The sequence below is a fragment of the Anas platyrhynchos genome, chromosome 2 (assembly GCF_047663525.1).
Source record: "Anas platyrhynchos isolate ZD024472 breed Pekin duck chromosome 2, IASCAAS_PekinDuck_T2T, whole genome shotgun sequence".
Lineage (NCBI taxonomy): Eukaryota > Metazoa > Chordata > Aves > Anseriformes > Anatidae > Anas > Anas platyrhynchos.
Genome location: NC_092588.1, coordinates 68,618,009 through 68,625,920, shown reverse-complemented (window position 1 = coordinate 68,625,920; position 7,912 = coordinate 68,618,009). Strand labels below are relative to the sequence as shown.

General features: G+C 41.4%; 1 long non-coding RNA gene across 1 annotated transcript; it reads right to left on the bottom strand.

The window, feature by feature from the left end:
- Nucleotides 1-2,228: 2,228 nt before the first annotated feature.
- On the bottom strand, nt 2,229-6,346 carry LOC110353708 (uncharacterized). Its single transcript, XR_002404506.4, has 3 exons — nt 5,258-6,346; nt 3,181-3,221; nt 2,229-3,083 (listed from the first exon to the last, which is right to left on the bottom strand). It is a non-coding gene; the product is annotated as an uncharacterized lncRNA (long non-coding RNA).
- Nucleotides 6,347-7,912: the final 1,566 nt, after the last annotated feature.

The window sequence follows — 7,912 nt, the reverse complement described above, 5'->3', positions numbered from 1 at the left end:
CCATTTCTAATGCATTAAGCCTGCAGAAGACGAGAAAGGGAGAACTGAAAGGTTTCTGTAAGAATGCCTCAAGAAATGGCAGAAACACGATACAGCTTTCAAACACAGACAAGGCTTCATTCTTCCTGTCTTGTTTGATTAAAAAAAAAAAAAAAACGAACCACATAGTGAATGCTGTATCTTCGTGTTACTCCTGTCAAATCTTTAGTAAGTGGGTGTCCAGGGAATTAGATCATAAGCAGAGGGAATGTTCCTCCCATTTGAAAGGTTTCTCATTGTGATTATTAATTTAACCATTGACTTTAAGAAGGCAAAATAGGCTGTTTTCAAAGGGATTCAATAAAGTGAGATCTGCCTGACCCTTTGCAGGCTATTATGAGAGACACTTATCCTATGTATCAATGGAAATATCCAGAGAGAATACATGTAATATAATTATTCATAAAAGAGATCTAAATCACTGAGCAGTTACACATCACTTAGGCTGAAAATATCTTCAATTAAGGTGGGAATGAAGTAATATTGCATTTTATGAAAGTTCTCATCAATAAACCTGACACATGCCAGCTCCCATTTAATAACGTATTTTACTTCTAATAATTCTCTCTCTCTCTTTTTTTTTTTTTTTTTTTTTTTTTTTCCTGGTTCAAGAAATGTAGAAAAGGGCTCAACTGCTCACAGAAGTGAAATATGGTTTTAGGAGGAATTTAAGGTCTTGTGTTTCAGAGCGCAGCAAAATCCCTAGCTGAGGAGTCTGAGATGCATTTTCCTGTGTTTAAAGGAGCACCAGCATCACTGGGATGCATCATAACAGGACACCAGAGATGGGACAAGAGGGAATATTTGTTAAAACCAGCCTGTAGCAGGTCAGCTGGCGAGACGAGGCTCCTAAGTCCTGCTCTGTGTGCGTGGCAGGGACGCGCTGCACATCTTCCCACCCCCAGCAACTGGGTCTCAGTGTCTGCAGCACAGAGAGGAGCCAGGCTGGGAAGGCAACCAAGAACACCAAGCAGCAATTCCCACGGTGAGCCTCGCTCAATCCAACCACACACAAGCACTCCTCAGTCAGGAAACAGAGAGGCTGCAGCTCCTGACAGGCAGCACTAACAGCAGTGTAATCAGAGGAAAAAGCAAAGCCATCGAGCAGCTGCAACCACAAGGCTGCAAAAGGAGCAGTGTGGACAGCAGCAGCAAGACACCTGGATTTCCATGTCAGTATTTCTCCTTCCACTCTTTCCCTCAGTGAAAGGGTGCAAACTGGAATTCAGACTTTTGGGTGCCTAGTGCCATTTCAGACACCCTAAGTTTGCAGAGAGGTCCACACAGCATGGACAGATCCCCAGCAACTCTGCTCCTCTGGAGCATCAGCTGGAAGCCAGGTAGGCAGCAGAAACATCTCAGGAGGTATCACACCCCCAGGTTAGGCAACTGACTCTCACCCCAGCTGGCATTGCATCAGTGGCTCACCAAGGCCAAGAACTGAAGGGACCTCTGGCTTTGAACAGCCTTTGAAAAAAGTCAAGAAAATAAGTGTCCTTAAATAAGCTCAAGGAACTCCCAAGAGATGCACAAATCTAGAATTAAAAGAATGAAAGGTAAAATCTAATAAATTATTGTCAAAAAATAAGTCTCACTACTCCACATTTAGATTTTATAAACACACACACATCCAAATAGTGTATAAATATATTTGTAAAAATAAATAAAAATAAAAAATCTAGTGTATTTTTAAAGCAAAATAGTATGTTAACATGTTGTAAGAAATAACACTTTAAATCAGTTGGGTATTCTTTGAAAGTGAAATACAACCAATTCCACATTGCAAACACTTTCACTGAGGTGTTTTCTGATGCACCTGATCAGTGTTGTCTTTCCAGGAGACACCCTGGTGGTTTGGCAAGCTGTGTGGCAGGAATGCTTTTGTTGACTATTGTTCTGACCATTTCTTTATGTATTGTGGTATGATGTCCCCACACACAGCTTGGCCTCACTCAGCTCACAGAACAAAATTACTTTGTAGTCCCAAAAACAGTGCTGGGAAGTTCATTAGGGTTTTAAGATATATAAACAGTGGAAGTAGAACTTAAGCTGTTCTTGCTGTGTTGCTTAAGCACATATTCACATTGCTACTCTCTGTTGATTATTACCCACTTGAATCTTGTTGTTATTTCATAATACAACAGTTTTCCCCATGCTCACTAAAACAAACAAACAAACAAAACAATGGAAGCAAGAGGGACTAAAGAAGTTGCAAATTAGTACTCAAGAAAGCCTAAAAGGTCAGAAGGCATAGCAATAATCTGTCCTCTCTCTCCCAGGATGTGCTCCTGCAGAGAAATAGTCTGACCCTCTGAGTAAATAAACTGCCCAGAAAGCCTTAAGTTTAACTCTATTATATACAGACAAGATACCAGGCTTCAGGAATGTGATGAGTTCTTAAAGAGGTCCTGTTTGCAACAGGTCAAAAATAGGCACAATAGATTTTAGGCAGAATAAATTCACACTAAGTGTTTTATGGGAATTTACATTGCATTTAGTATGACACCTGTAATGAAGCTAACCAAAAAAAGAAAAGAAAAGTAATTTTTTTTCACATCAAAATGAAATGCTCAAACATGACTCAAGTGAGAAGATCATTAATTATGAAGTCAAGGTTTCCCAGAAATTTTAAATAGAGTAAAAGTTCATTTTTTTGCCTTTGGTTACAATTTATAATGACTTTTTCACGCTAAAATGTCAGGACTGCCCTTGGAAAAGATGTCCAGGCTCCCAGCAAGCTCTTCCATTGTACTCTTCATTTATACTTCCAGTCTTCTGTGCTAAACAAACACAATTATCTTTATTGACTGTGCTCTCATTGGTATGACCAGGGTTGACTTCAGCTGTTCATGAGCCACTTAGAAAGTGTAAGTTGTCTCTGAGCAGAGGCAATGGCTTTCCTCAGTCTATCATTGCACCCAATCTTCATGAAGGCAGAAGAAGCAATTTCAGTGTTATGTTTCTTAAATAACTTTAGGAAGCTTTATGACCTGCAAACGTACAGTCGCCTCTTTTTTTTTTTTTAATGCAGCCTCCGGATACATCTGTAACAGATATACCCGTATTTATTGGTGTGCAAACTTCCTTTAACATACTCCTAGGCACCGCCTGCCAGCCCCCTCCATCTCTGCTCTCGCTTACCTTCACGTGGCTTGGAACAAACAGTCCTGATTTCTCTGGAGCTGTGGGATATGGTAAATGAAGTGTGAATGTGATTTTGCACAGAATGCTAGAGTCTATAAAAGTAATGACCTAATGCACAGTGTTTGCTTATACCTTAGAAATACCATAAACCTTCACACAGATAAATGGCAAAAGCTTGCAAGGACTGAGGCTTGTGTGTTACAACACGCATTTCTAGAGAGCAAGGGCACAGAAATGGGGTTGCCTTAAGACCAGCCAGCAAGAAGTATGGAGAAGTATGAGGACAAGCACGATGTGCCACATGAGCTGTGGCCTGAGTGCGTTTCAAGAGCATTACCTCAGCTGCAGACACAGGCAGCACGGGTACGTTGCACATCTGACCTGCCTGCAAGCACCACAGGCAGAGGGTGCCTGTCCGTGGCCTCTGGGCCTCTGTAGGCAGCCAGAGCGACTGCTGCCCTTCCTAGCAGCCTCCCAGGGGGTTCTGGACAAAGCATCCAGATACTCCGAATCCTGCTCAGTTTGTGACTGGACACACGTGGGTCAATTCAGGCGTTTAACCCTACAGAGCTGGAAACCAAATGTAGGCCTCGCCTCCCGTCTGCTGGCAGAAAGTGGTGAAGGCAGCTGCGCCCACGCTCCTGCATCACTGACTGGGGCGAGGAGAAGCCTCAGCCTCAGCTTCTGAGTCTGGCAGCTCTCACCTGGGGCTCAAAGGACCAAAAGCTGAAATGTAGTAGCTATTTTTTCATGTCCAGAGCACACTCAGAAGTTCCCACATGAGCTCGCATATCATTCCTTTAGGTTTGACTCAAACTCCTACACGAACACATAGCATTCATTATATGTAGCAGGAGAGTGCAATCCTGTAACTGATTTTACGATAAAGGAGAGAATTAATAGGAGCACTAAAACAACTCTTAAAAATCTTATAAAGCAAAAGAAGATTAAAAAGTTTCGGCGATAACACCAATGCAATTCTCATTTAACAATATAAGAACAAAGAAATTACCTGTAAAGGACAATGAACGGTTTGCTGCACTCTAGAAAGTCTTGATAATGGAAGATTTTGTTAAATTTTCTTACATTATCTGTATAGAATGCTACTCAGGCTTTTAGTGGAAATAAGAGTTTACCCTGAGTTTGCTCTGATCCAGCTAGCAGTATCTCCTGTTGGTGTGGCATGTTTGCTAGGTATTTTCCACTGAAAACTCACAGCAATGTTTTCTACCTTTACATTTAGAAGTTTTAGGGAAAAATGCAATGTCCTATAAAATGGTACCACCCAGATTTCTGACTGCATTGTAGTTCACTCAGTTACCAGTGAAGTGTATTTGCTTAAGGCTGGTGACTACTGACATTAATTTATTACCTCTTGGCAGATTTGTTCACACCATCATGGAGTGCACAGGAATGCCCGTTTTACATTTTCTGAGAGACTGCATTTTTGTTTCAGCATACCTATACATGCTGTCAGGCACCCAGAGCCAGCTGGAATTTTCTTTCACATCAAGCATTTTCCTTTGTTCCTTTATTTATGAAAAAATGAGGTCCGAGGAAGACCAGGCAGGGACTCATCACCACATTGCTGCCTCCTGTTGAGTCCCCACTGTAACTGTTCCAGGTCTCAGTACTGCTTCAGTCCCTGCATTTTTCCCCAGGTACTGGGGAAAGCAGGCGCAAAGACTGGTGCCTGGTGCTGCTCAGAGCTTTTGTGACCTGTTCTAACCTCCAGTATACATATCACCAGGAGGTGGGCTGCTGACAGGTCACATGTAGAGAAGGTACTTGGAGCAATCTTCATTTTAAATTAATTTTTTTTTCTTCCCGTAATTACCAATTACCATAACAAAGAAACTGAAGGGGCTGATCTGATTTGTATTGAGAACAGTTTTGTTTCCACCTTTTTTTCTCCTGTCTTGGGAGTAAAACATGCAAAGTACCAGGGAAGAACTTTCTAATAAATTATTGAATTATATCTAAGCATTTGAAGGACTACCTATATATCTATGTGTACATATATACATAGGAAAGCACAGAAAATCTTGAAACTGAGAGGTAATATTTGACTTACCTTACAATTAAACATCCCACTGAAAAGTGGCATGCTGTGTTGTCTTCCCTTCCTGTGTTTTGCCATCATAACTTCTCTTACCCTCAGTTGCCTGCCCCTGCCATCCATGTTAATAAACAAAACTCTGGCATTCCCCAGAGAATCCTGATCCTTTTATCCCTTGACTCGGTGCAGGCGCAGGGACACTTGCACATTGCGACTCTTTTCAGGTTTTATCCCACTTATTATAATGGGAGTAATGTCAAACTCCTAAAAGTACAGATGAGATAATACCTGCCTCTTCTTGCGCTTAGCTTCTGATCAAGGCTGTCCCTGCTTCCCACCCTGACTCCTCCTAGGACCTATCTAAAGAAGCCCACGCGCTGTGGAGCTGCTGTATGCTGCACCCTGCCTCCAGCTGTGGTTTTCTGGAAGTGTCACATCCATCATGCAGAGCACACAGTAACCACACAAGTCATGCATGGTAAAAATGACATTGCTGGGCACGATCAGCTTCCTGTGTGGTGCTACTGACCTGGGCTCTCTGTAGGATCAGGAGGATCCTTGGAGCTCCTGGTGCCTCTACCAAGTTGAGCACAGTCCAGAAATATCAAATCCTTATGCTGTAACAGCCCTCCAAGTCTAGATAGATTTTTCAAGAAGAAGAAAGAAAAGGATATACCTGGAGAAACACAAGCATATCTGCAGTTTTTGTAACCTGCAGGTCTGCTGGTTTCCTTCTTTCTCCCTCATCCCATCAAGCTGCATCAAGGATTTTTTTTTCCCCTTTTCTATTACTGACTTTTCCATCTTAGTACTTAGGCCATTTTAGGCTTCTGAACCAGTTGCCTTTTTTCTAACACTCAATGTAACTTCAAAGCATTCAATTAGGCTTTTGTCCCTACTTCCTTCTATACCTTGCCAGCTCATCATGTTTGTTCAATGCTTTTCTAACTTTTCCCTGATGCCCCACTCTTCCCTGCTGTTTCTTATATCCGCAGTGCCCTCCTGGCAAATTAATGGCCTCCATGCACCTTACTGTTCCACCCCACCCCCCCCTCCAATTGTTGCAAAGCCACTTGCTTTAGGATATATTCCAGTAACAGAAAGTGTCTTCTTTGCTCCTCAGCATTATACCTCTTGGGCTTCCTTCAATCAAAATGTGTCTAGGGGAAAAAGCTTCTATTCCCTGCTCTGTGTGCTTTAGTCAGTAAAGTTCCAACCTGCACCTGTTTAAAGAAGCTTAAGTAATTCTTACATGTGCATCAAGAGCACAGTTTTTCATAGAAATGTGCAACAGGCAACACAAAGTTGGTAGGTAGCCCTGCATTTGCATTATTGGGAAAGTGAGCTTAAAGGGATGAGTGATAAATACTTACTGCCCTGTAACAAACTCTGGCTAATGTAGGATTTACCCTTTTACTGCACTAATGTGCCTGTGCTGACCACCTGAGAATGAAAATTTGACGGGGTGGGTATATTTGTACCAAACTCTGTCTTCTTGCCTGTCTGCACATGCTCATTCTGAGACCGCTAACTTCTGTAAAATAAGTTGGGAAAATAGGGGAAACGCCAGTTTGTTTTGCAAAAAGGATTAAAAAGGGGAAAAAAAAGTTATTTTTTTTTACAGTCTTTGTCAATTTAACCCTGTTTTCTTTTGAAGGTTCTCATTAACTAGTAACCACATTTGAAAGTAATCTAATTAAGAAACGTTCATAAAAGAGGAGGAGAGAGACGGCTTTGAAACAGTTGGTAATTGTTAATGGTTTTTTTACAAGCACATTCTAAGTCTGCTTCATTTGCCACAGCTGCAGAGTTGCAATGAACTGCTTTGACTTTTATATATGAAGCAATCTTACCTTCTACTCTTTCATAGGTGGTGAACAATCTATTTTCATTTATATTGGTGCCTAAGCAGCAGTCTATCTGCATGGTCAAGTGGCTGTTCCTTTTTCACTTCATAGCTACATACGTTTTAGTTATGAGCAAGATGGCCTTTCTGAGATTTGAGACCAAGAACTTGCAGAGATATTGTGAAATTAAGCACTTTATCTGCTTTAGACAAAGGGGATTTGGGTCTTACCCTGAAGCCTACATTTCTGTGTTTCTGCAGTTCTTTATTGCTTTTACTGTTCTTCCCAGGCTGCTTACACTTTGATTTCCCAAATAATTCCACTCTTCTTCTCAGTTATTCTCCTGCCTTCTTTCTCCTGTGTCCTATTCTCTGTGCTTACCAGCTATCAGCCCTATCCTCTCCCACCTGGTCTTGGAGTCTTCTTTGGGGCACAACACTCAGGGACGTAATTAGGAGGGAAAATTATGTATTTGTGATGACAGCTGGAAGTCACTTGTTTTGCAAATGCTATGTCTGTTTGATGTCACATCAAGATCACCATCACATTTATGTAGGTTTTTTTTTTGGTCAGTTTTGTTTGTGTGTTAGAACGCGTCTTGTGCAGAGTTTGGAAGATGTTATAAAACCACCCTAAATCAGATCTTGTGAGACAGTAGGTCCATTTGTGAGAGTGACTGGGCTCTCTATTTCTGGTAGTCCTTTAGTGACTCCATGTTAAATTAGATGGACTCATCAAGACACTCTATACTTCTTTTGAAAGAATTTCTGATATTTAGAGCCACTTTACTTTAGTAGTAGATGGTTCTATTTTAGGGACAACA